This window comes from Molothrus ater (assembly GCF_012460135.2).
Source record: "Molothrus ater isolate BHLD 08-10-18 breed brown headed cowbird chromosome Z unlocalized genomic scaffold, BPBGC_Mater_1.1 matZ_random_MA35, whole genome shotgun sequence".
In the NCBI taxonomy this organism is placed as follows: domain Eukaryota; kingdom Metazoa; phylum Chordata; class Aves; order Passeriformes; family Icteridae; genus Molothrus; species Molothrus ater.
In genome coordinates this window covers 3900834-3912942 of record NW_023416471.2, presented here as the reverse complement: position 1 = coordinate 3912942, position 12109 = coordinate 3900834, and positions in this window count along the sequence as shown.

Below are 12109 nucleotides of genomic sequence, written 5' to 3'. Positions count from 1 at the left end.
TATCCAGATGTCTTTTTTAATAGCATACCAAATAATTATAGTATCAAATAATGTCTTGGCTTGGAAGAGACCTTAAAGATCATCTATTTTCAAACTCCCTGCCGTGAACAGGGACACCTTCCACAGCTTGCTCCAAGCCCCATCCAATCTGGCCTTGAACACTTCCAGGAATGGGGTATCCACAACTTCCCTGAGCAACCTGTGCCAGGGCCTCACCACTGTCACAGTAAAGAATTTCTTTCTAATATCTAATCTAAACCTATATACTTTCAGTTTGAAGATATTCACCCTTGTCCTGTCACTCCAAGAGCTTGTAAAAAGTCCCTCTCCATCCTTCTTATGGAGTCCCTTCAGGGACTGGAAGGGACCTCAAAAGCTTCTCTTCTCCAGGCTGAACAATCCCCATTCTCTCAGCTTTCCCTCATAGCAGAGGTGCCCCATCCCTCTGATCACCTCGGTGCCTCCTCTGGACTCTCTCCAGCAGCTCCATGTCCCAGCTTCCTGTGCTGGGACCCCAGGGCTGGAGGCAGCTCTGCAGGTGGGGTCTCAGCAGAGCGGGGCAGAGGGGCAGAATCCCCTCCCTGCCCTGCTGCCCAGGGGCTCTGGGTGCAGCCCAGGACACACTTGGCTCTCTGGGCTGGGAGTGCCCATGGCTGGCTCATGTCCAGCTCTCACCCACAGCACCCCCAAGTCCTTCTGGGCAGGGCTGCTCTCGATCTGTTCATGCCCAGCCTGGGCTGGCTCCAGGGATTGCCCTGACCCAGGTGCAGCACCTGAGCCTGGCCTTGTTAAACCTCATGGGATTCCCATGGGCCACTGCTCAAGTTTCTTCTGATGGCATCTGTCCGTCAGGAGTGTCTATTGCACTCTCACCTTGATGTCATCTGCAGATTTGCTGTATGTACTCAATCCTATAATCTGCGTCATTAGTGAGGATACTAAATAGCACCAGTCCCAAAAGAGGCCCCTAAAAGACCCATCTCATGGTCTTGGATTTGCATCATTGCAGTGATCAACGGTCTGAAAACAAGGGAAGGGGAAGGCTACAGGCCAGGGAAGCTACAGACCATGGCAGAAACTTACACATCACTGCTTTGATTGACCCTAGTTGTCAGCCTGGGGGAGTTTTAGGAATATCTGCACAGAAAGCACTGGAGTTCACTCTTTGGTGCTGCATTTGTGGCTTCCTTGCTTGCCAGCCCAACAGAAGAGACAGGCAGGCTGCCTGTCCTGCACACGGAGAGGACAGCAGCCTGTTCCACTCACTCTAGAGCCCAGACCAGCAATGCAAGGAGCTGCTGTGTCTCCTCCGAAAGTGGCAGCTCCTTTGGCATCACTCCGGGTGGGACTGGAGCCTGGGAATGGAGATTTTTCCTCCTGCTAGAACTGCCCTCCATCCTGCTGGAATTTTTTCATTAGCTGACCTGATGTGTGCTTCAAGATAAAACCATCCCAAAAGCCATTGGGGTATCCCATTGGATAAGGTAACCTGTAGAATGAGTGAGGCTAAGAAACCTAGAATTCAGGTGAAATGTGCATATCCATTTCACCTTATTCACGTATTGTGCTATGCATGTTCAGAGTTTCATGTCCCTTCCAAGACCTGGGCACACAGCAGATCCCTGTATAGTCCCTGCCTGCAGGACCTGAGTTACGTCCTGTGCCCCAGCCTGGCTGCAGGCACCCACCTGCTCCCTCAGCCCTGCTGCCACTCCTGCCTGCTCTCTCTAGAAGTCTGCTTCCAGATAATGCTGTCCAGTGCTCTGCCTTTATCTGTCCTCTTGCATGCTCATGCCTAGCATATCCTCTAGTAGCAGCCAGTCTGGGTGAAGGACAGAAGGTGGGGAATGCTGTGTCTTTTGCACCAATTCCCAGCATGAAGCACCAGTACAGACCTGCTGCTGGTGTTGGTTGGTTGCAGTCATAGCTTGACTGGAACAAAACATTTTCCACAAGTTCTGTGTGATGAGGAAATGTAGTATGTAGAAGAGGCATCAACACAGAGTGTGAATCCAAGACAAGTTTAATTTAGCAGAGGGTTGAGCTCAGGCAATGAAGGACCCAGGTTTGTGCATAGTCTTGATAGCTGCAAGGTGGACATGTCTGACTTTCAAAGTGAAGTAAATGTGGTGGAGAGGAAAATGAGACTTTGGATTTATATCTGTGCTTAAGCACTGCTAGGGAGGAGGTTCTCCACCACAGAGAGGCAGAAACTTTATCCCTGGGGACCCATGTGAAGCACAGGCAGGAGCCACGTGCCAGCATGGTGCTGACTGGCTGCACACAGCCTGACAGGTGGCCATGCAACAAAAACTTACCAGTGAGTAAACCCACATCCTCTGATGTCACAGCAAGACACTCAGAAATTTAGCAAAAGAGGGGGAGGTCACAAGAAGAAAAAATGAAAATCATGGGGATTTTTAATGTGTTCTTCCCCTGGCACAGGAGATGAGGGATTCCTTATTGGGAATTGTCCTTGGACAGTAAGGTCATGATCTGCAGGGGATTAAAAGCCAAATATTTGTTCAGCTGCAGCTGCTCTGTATCCACTTAAAGGCAGTGGGGACTCAGAGGAAACTGGGAGCCAGTCCCTGCTGCAAATGGGAGTGGGGTCTAGTAGGTTAAACTAAACTGGGATTTCACAGCCTGGATGACCAGGTTCAAACAAGGCTGTGACTGGGAAATGCCTTCTCACTCACACAAGTGTGTTTCCCTTTAATATCTCTTCATGAAAATTCTGAGCAGCCTGAGGTAACTGACTTTGGCATTTTGGTTTTATGACTATTTGTGTGTTGGAAACTAATGTCTTACCCATGCTTTTGAGGACTGTTGCATAAAGAATTTAAAAGCCCTCTGGCTCTGATGTCTGATTTATGTAAAACCAGACATTACAGTGGCTTATGCATTGAGAGGTGGCTAATCCATTTCCTTGTTTTTGGGTCTTATTTCACTGAGTGTTATGCAGTGTGAAAGAAATAAAAGCTGTTGCTTTCAGCATTGTTTTAATGGAAGAGACACACACTGATTTTCTCATTGTGGCAAGAAGACAGAAAAGCAGCAGGGCCATGATTTGTGAAACAGAGACCCTGCTGCCTGACACTCCACATTAAGCAAATTCTTCACACATGGTGTGCCACTTTTCAGTGTATGCCACACAAGCATTCACACGAAAATAGCTTGATCAGAGATTAACTGAGAACAGGTCCTTTGCTTTTTCACTTCAAAATACTGTTTTCATTCTTTTTATTTTGTTTTGCTTTGTTTTGAGTTTTTGTTAAAAGAAGCTGGTAAAAATGAAAAATAAAAAAGGAAAAATAAATAAAAAAAGCAAAAGAAAGATCATAGAAACTTAAATTCATGATGATCCTGTTATATTCTATATGCACACTTATAGCTCAAAATAGAGAGCTATTGAAAAACTGGAAAAATATTTGTGACAATGATCTTTGGAAACATTAGTGCAAAGTTTAGCATCATGTTGTATAGGGTGAAATAACTGAAATTCATTAATGGAACTACAGCACTTAAATTTAAAAATATTACTTAAAAGCAAGAGAAATTAGAAGTGTTAACAAATAATGTTCAGAAAGTAACATATTTTTTGTTACTTATTATTTATGTTACTTATTTTTATGTTTTATGGGAAAAATAGACTGCAGAGTATAAACATAAGTACACAATGATATATATAATTTTGAGAAAAAACCCAAAAACCTAGGAGATATAAGAGAGTTTGAATGTAACAACCTTTTCAGATAAATTAGTTTCTTAAAAGGTTAAAATTTCTTTGAAAGATAAACCATCATTATCTGTGAGTATTTTTTAATTTCTCAGTTTATGAATTTTTATCATTGTACTGGAGCTGAACAATATATAGAATCATCATAGAATCATAGAATGGCCTGAGTTAGAAGGGACCTTAAAGATCATTTAGCTACCTCAGTGCTGTGGGCAGAGGCACATTTCACTAGATCAGGCTTCTCAGAGATCCATTTTATTCCTATTTAGAGGAAAATATCTAGATGTCCATTGCCAAGAAATGTTTAAAGCAGATTTTTGCATGTTGAACTGCAATGCTTGTCATTTGTATAATAACAATTACCTGAACAGTAAGTGTTGTTTCTCTTAGGAGAAGAAACACAGGTGGCACGAATGAATTGCTTCTTTTGTGCAGTTCTAGTTAGTTCCAAGGAATGTATATGCAATATCTTTTTCCTGAGGCTATGAAAAGGAGGTGTGGAATGAAGGAAAGAAATGCTTCTGCCAGTGCTCTTATCTCATGATAGGGGTCAGAGTATAAGCCTAGTTTTTATTTGTTTCATAACTTCCTTTTTTTCTCTTGAATCTCAGAGAAAGGTGCTCAAGCAGGTGTCCTTCTTTTGGAGACCTGCACTAAAAGGTCTTGCACTAAAAAGCAGCTTTGTGGTAGAAATTACTAAATATTACTTGAAATTTCATAGCATTATAGAATAATTTTAGTTGAAAAAGATCCTCAAGAACATTGAATCCAACCAGAACAATGTCTAGTCCACCACTACACCATGTCCCTAAGTGCCACATCTACCCATCTTTTAAATGCCTCCAGGGATGGTGATTGTACCACCTTGCTGGGCAGCCTGTTCCAATGCCTGATGACCCTTTCCATGAAGAATTTCTTCCTTATCTCCAATTTAAAACTCTGCTGGTGTAACTTGTGATCATTTCCTCTCATCCTGTCACTTGTTACCTGGGAAAAGAATCCAACCCCCATCTGGATCAGGTTTGTCACCCCCAGGCTTATCTCTATCAAGCCCATTTTTCTCTCTTTCCCTTTAAAATCTCATTTAAAGCTGTTGCTATGAACCTGTCTAACTTCAACAATCCTTTTCCCACTTTGAGACACGTGTACCCCATCTGCTGCCTGCAGGTCTGGTGTCATGTAGCCCAATCCAGGGTCAAAACCCCTACCAGTCATGGATCCAGGTATTGATCTGCTGGGTCTTTGTGTTTCTTTCCTCATCATTTCCTCTAACTGGAAAGATAGACTGATCCCTTAACCAGTCATTCCAGCCCTGAAGCCTCTCTTGGTTGCCCTTGGACTCTTTATTCTAAGTTTGTCACTTCCTGCACAGAAAATCAGTAGTGGACAATAATCCAAAGGCTGGACGTGTTTACACTGGTTAAAAATCTTCATTGTTCTCTTGATAGGATTCCCTAAGAGGTTATACCTTTCGGACAGAGCAAGTGTTTGTTTTGGTTTTGGAAAATGCTTTGTTAAATCTGATAGAACTTGACAAAACCACTTTAAATGTACGTAGATTATAATTAGACATTGAAACACTAACTACTGTATATGAAAAAGTAGATAAATACACTATTTTTTGTGTGTAACTGACCACAAAAATGTTTTAGATAAATTGGATAGGATGAAAAACTATTTTCAGGATATTTTCTCTACTTAGATTTTAGAAGTAAATGCAGTTAACAGAAAGTAAAATTTCTCTACCTTCCTATGGCTTTTAACTTTGAAGAAAAAACTGCTGGCCTGAATGCAGCTATTTGGGGCAGAAAGCACACAGAGAAAACTTTCATTCTCCCATTCTTACGCTGAGACAGACATACAAGTATATCATGCCAGACACTAGAAATAAACAATAAATTTAAAAAGTCTGGACATTGCCTTTTACCACTTTCCACATATGGTTGCTTTTATGAGAAATGAGATTATGAGTATTACAGCTCTTGCATCTGAAGAAGACAGGTCACTTGTGAGCTTTGGGAAGTCCATGACACAATGTTGCTTCAAGCAGTTTTTCAAAGTAATTGAGATCAGAAGTTGAATCCTCCTGCATCTAATGGTTGTATTTTGCATCCCATGCATTGGGTTAACAGTTTCTTTCAGTTTCTGAAAAAGGCTTGTATTTTCTTTCTTGTAAGGATCAAGTCTAATGGAGAGTTTATCTGCTTAATTAAGAGAACTTAATTATATTTTTACAGATAATTCCAGGTAAGATTTTCAGGATGTTTTTACTTTGTAGTTGCACAGAAAGAGAAAGAAAATATTCACAGTGCCATACATAAAGAAATCACATGGTATTTTACAGCCCAGCCACTGAATCACTCAATAAATGTGTTCAACTCCACTTGCTAACACCACACAACAGACACCTCAGTCTAGGTAAGGCATTGCAAAAGAGAGAATATAATTCCTAAAGTGTCATTTGTTAGGAACAGAAACAAAGCCAGCCCCTAATGATTCTGGGTTCTGGTACTCAGGTTATAGAAATCCCAAAACTTATTGTGGAGAAATTGGAAAAATCCCTACAAAGCAAGACATTTGAACTCCATTATTTTTTCAGGAGTGGGAACTAAATGGCCTCTAAAATAACTGAGGTTACAAAATAGTTCACATTGCTTGTCCTAAAGAGAAAGGTACCCACTAATTTCTTCAAAAAGTTGCTTTCAACATAAGGAACATATACAACTAACTGAAAAGGTTCTGCATTTCATTATTTTCATTTTTATCTTTAATTCTATGTGAATTTGCCATACCTTTCCAATTTTGAAAATGCATATCCCATACATGGGCTAAAATTATGGCTACTTAGTAGAGTCTCTCCTAAGCAAGGATTGAATGACATGGCTGGCAAATGTCCTGTTCCAATCCTAATAATAGGTATTATACTTTATAAAGTGACAAAATAAAGGTAATTTCCAGTAGAAATCAATAGAAGTAGTAGCATAAAGAAGTCTATACAAGCTGTTCCCACTCCCTCGTAATCAATTTCTTGTTTTCTGGGCTAAATATGTTAATTTTTAGTCATGTTTGACTAATCATCTGAACAGTACATTATTATACACAGCATATATGGATGGATATGTACCCTGTGAAGAGGGAATGGCTCAAATAGATGCAGCTTTACCACAGGCTTGGAAGGTAGAACCAGAGGGAAGGACACCACAATGGGTGTCCTTGATAGACTACCCTACCTGGAAGCAGTGTTGGATGAAACCTTCCATAAACAGCTGGAAGAAGCTTCAGATTTGCAGGTCCTGGTCCTCATGGGAGACTTGAACCATCATAACATCTTCTGGAAGACACTTGCATGTGCCATGTCTAATGTATACATATGCAACACTTCAGATCATTGTTCTGGGAAAGATAGTTCCCCGTTATTTCATCAAAGGCAAACTTCTGTACCTCAGTTTTAGCCAGAAACAGAAATGTCATACAAGCGCAGTCTCAGATATTCTATTCTATTCTATTCTATTCTATTCTATTCTATTCTATTCTATTCTATTCTATTCTATTCTATTCTATTCTATTCTATTCTATTCTATTTGATGTAGTACCAGATGAGGACAAAAGGGAAAGAAGTTTACCCCACAAGCCTCTGAGGTCATTATTGATGACATGTTAGGAAAAGATGAGCGACAAAATGAAAATCACAAACTTAATAGCACAGGTCCTCCAATAAACATCATCTTATGTACCTTCCCAAGGCAACACCAGCTCACCAATGGAGAATCCTATTTTCGGTGACCATGTTTGTGGGGAACAGAGGAAATCTATGGACAGGCCAAGAACCAAAACTGCATTTAACACAGCATCAACATGAGCTATTTGTAAGTCTCTGATTAAACCAGCATGATCTTCATTATCCCAAAAAAAAAAAAAAAAACCAACCCCAAAAAGGTGTTATAGAGTTGGCTCATGGTATTCTCCCTCTCTAAATATGTATCCTCTTAGAAGAGTGATTTCCAGGGAAACTCCTTGAGACTGTTGGGGACTGCTATCCCATTCTGAGTAAGTATTTAATTCATTACTGAATTCTGGTAGAGAAAAAAAGATTTACCCAGAAAAAATACTTTTGTGAAGGAAGATTTTAATGTAGGAGCTGAAATAGAAGCTGTTCAGCTTGGAAAAACCAATGGTGAGTAAAGACAGTACTGTGGTGCCTTCCCTCTTTTGATGGTGATATTTACAGAGAGAACTCTGCCTTGGTCTCTATGAAGCCTGTGATTATCAAACTAAGGGCAAGTATAAAGGAATAAGATTATTTTAAAAAATTAAATCATACTGGGTAAGGTTCCAATTAAATTACCACTAGCAGGGATTATGACAGGCTAATGGAGCTATTTTTAAAACATATTAGCAGTTACTGAATGAGGGAAGGAAACAGCTGATACTTCAAATGGCAATATAAACAATGAGAATACTTTTTTGTTCATAAAAATACATAGAGCTAGAACAGCTGTCAAGAGATGATAATTTACACCATTCCTCAAGGCATAATCATATATATCTATACTATTTCTGACAGAGGGCCTGTCAGCATGTACTTGATCACACCAAGCTGTGAAAATATGACTGTTCTAGACAAATTTCTGAAGTGCTTCTATTCAAACAATGTTTACTCATGTCTGTGCTATACCATAGCTTAAGTTCATTGATCAATATCTTTCCTACCTGGTGGAAAGAGAGCACAACACTGTTCTCTTTGCATTTGTTTTCTTTGCTCTTGAGAGATGTTATCTTACTTCAGAGTACTTGTACTTGAACTGAACAGCCAAAATTTGTTCAAACTACTTTTAAAGGTCAGACTTCTCACAATTCATAGTCAACATTTCTTTGTCAAGAGAAACTAGACTCGACTTTGCAGCTGAGAGATTATGAGTCTCGTTGAAAATGACATGGTAAGTTACAAATTGTAGTATGAGGTTTGCTTTTCCTTTTTCCTTTTCTTAAATTGGTGAATCATGCTCAGTTTTAATAGCATTTTTTGCTTTAATCCTAGTAACAGAAAGTTAAACTGTGGCTAGATGTTTAATTTATCGGATTTTAAAAATAGTAGTATTTAATCACTTTCCTTCCCCCCAGTGCCAAGGATGCTAGAGGAGAGCTGTTAAAATTCCCTAGAACAAAAAGAAATAAATTTTGGGGATTTCACAAATTTCATAAACATTTTTCTCTTTGCTTTAGAAATCCTCCACATCTTACCCATCTGAACCTTGGCTTGTTTTCTGTTTTATTTTGTTTTGCTCTGAAGCATGTCCAAAGAAGGGCAGCAGAGCTGGAGAAGGGGCTGGAACACAAGTCTGATGAGGAACAGCTGAGGGTGTTCATCCTGGAGGAAAGGAGGCTTAGGGGCACCTTATTTCCCTTGACAACTCCCTGAGAGGACTCATAGCCAGGTGGGGATTTGCCTCTTCTCCCAGGGAATAAGAAATAAGACAAGAAGAAATGGTTGCACCAGGGGAGGTTTAGATCAGGAAATATTTCTTCCCTGAAAGAGTTGTCAAGCACTGAAAAAGGCTGCCCAAGGAAGTTCTGGAATCATCATTTTTGTTCAAAAAGCTTGTAAATGTAGTACTCAGGGACACAGGGACACAGTGGACTTGACGCTATTAGGTTAATGGCTGTACTCAGTGACCCTAGAGGTCTTTTCCCAACAAAATTGTTCTTTGATTTTCAAAACAGGTGTTTGATTTGGTATTTTCATCTTCAAACCAAAAACAATTCCATTATTAAAACAGAAGTTTAAGAAGAATTGACAACACGTTTATAAATGTCCTCAAACAGTCTGAGCAGAAAGATGTTTAGTATAGCAAGACCCAAAGAGCAGGAGTGAGTGAAGTAGAATGTCCAAGAGAAATTCTGTGTCAAGATGATGTTTTATGATGCCAACACTCCTTTTCCAAGTTATGATTGTACACTTTTAAATTATCGTATATAGCTCAGGGAATGGATGGAATTTATATGGCCATATCTGAGTTTCTTACTCCCAATTCGTGTCTTGCTTCTCACTTGGATTGACCCTTTTGTGTGTCCTTGTGCCTGTTGCTGCTTCGAGAGTTCATTTGGTAGCAGGGAAATCCCCCATTCCAGGAAGGGGCTTCTTCGGTTGCACACCCTTCTGAGTACAGGGCCTGCAAGGTTTTGTGCTTCCTGTGGAAAAGTCCTGGGATTCCTGGACATTTGGAGGGAGTGGGTGGCCAGATCCTGACTCAGCAGAACCATGTATGTGCCAAACTGAGGAAGATGGGGAGGGCAAATTCCAGTAATAAGATGAGCTTCAGAGAAGTTGTGGAGGTGAAAGGACAGCAATGAGACATCCAGAAATTACCTCAGTGCATCCACCATGAGCTAAACTGTGGTCTTGTCAAAAAACTCACTACCAGCATCCCACATTTATTGAGTGGAAGCAAGGAGGCCAAGACCAAACTTAATCTCTTCTTTTGCCCAGCATAGGACTGAAACAGACCTAGGAGGACAGCAAATCAAGATCAAAGCCCATAATGCTGCAATTATTCTATTATCTTGAGTCAAGTAATTAATACTTTGGAAAAGAGTACTAGAAGCCAGTCATGTAGGAAATGGATGCTGCCTAGGCTTAGACAATTTCTGATGTCAGTGGTTCAAGGATTTCCTCAGCTGGAGGCAGCTTTCCATCAGTGACATTCAGTGGCCCTCAGTGGATGTACCCAGCATGGGCTGGTGTAAGCCTTGCCTTATTTCATTCAAATATTTTGTTTCCATGGCTCCTACGGTGATTTGTGCCACAGATTGGTAATGGGTTCTCTAGGAAAATGCTTCCTTTGTCTGGTTTAAATCTGATGTTTAAGAGTTTCACACGCCTTTTCCCCAAGAAACAGTGCAAATTCATTCCCTAGTCACTCCTTTTCCTGTCCATTGGAAATTTTACAAATCCCCATCCCCAATTATGTCTTGCTGGTAGAAGAGCTGCTAAGTGTCCTGTCACAGAGACTCCACCCTTTTTCCTTTTCTGATTTGTCTTTTTAGTCATATGGGAGAACCAGAACTGGACTTATTTTTCATAATTAAATATGTGATTCTACACAATTGCAAAATCCTCTTTATTTCTTTTCATCTCTTTTCCAATTCATGTAACTGTAGGAATAATATTGCAGCCACAACACCAAAGAAAAGATTTAGATTAAAACTACAAGTTCTGTTGAAAGACATAATCTGTAAATACTGTATTTTTAATGGGTTATGGTATTTTATTTACCTATTTTAGATGCTTCTGCATATGGAATGGCTCTAACATCCATGATCTGAACAATTATACTTAACTTACAAAACACAGGTAGGGCAATTTCTTCATATATAAATCGACATTATGTTCATTCACATATTCTTCATACTGTGTTTCATTTGTCACTATTGAATGCCATTTCAGCACTCTGTCGCTCCATACCATGCAAATTTAAGGATAGCTGCCAGAAATTGCTCTGAAAAATGTCTATTATTTTATATAAGGTTTGATAAAGTTGTCATCTCACTGTCCAACTCTCTTCTAGGTCACATATGAGAGGATCAATATTAATTCTTGAGAGAACTTGCTGACAATGTCCTTCCATGGTGAAACATCCCAACTTATTCCTACCATTTATTTCTCAACATTTAGCTGGTTGTTAGTCAACTTTTACACTCCCATGACAATTTAATTTCTTTAAGAGATTCTCACATGAGATCTCGTAAAAAGCTTTTTGTAATTCCAAGTGTGATATATGACTGACTCACCTCACACATGCAATTGCTTCAGAGTAAACCAGTAATGCTGGTGATGCACAGTTTCCTACAAAGCCAGAACTGTTTCTTCCTGAGTCTGTCTCTGCTATCTGCAGCTTCTCTCTTTTATTGCTGTAGTCATACATTTACCCAGCACTGCAATCAGACTTAGTGGTCGTTAGATTTCTGGTCCACTCCTGGAAACCCAAGGAGAAGCTGGGACCACACTTGGCACCATCCAGTCCTTCTCTGCCAGGGTATTTTTGACCAGAAGTTCCACACTGCTGGTGCTATCTCAGCTATTTCACACCTTGTTATTTCCAAGCTCAGCCTGAAGATTTTTCACTCTTCAACCTCTCATTCAAAACAGTTTTCTGAGAAAACCAAAATTTTATTCTCAGCCAACTCTATTGACTTTTCATGTGCCAAAAATGGAGCAATGCAATACTTCACAGCTATAAGTATTTTACTAGAGCATTTTTTTACTTTTTTTTGTCTGTAAATTCCACAGCTTCCTTGGCATGGTGTCAGCTTCCAGAAGAAATGAAAATACACTGATTATTTTGTTTGATGTCTTTAGGTAGTTCTTCTGTT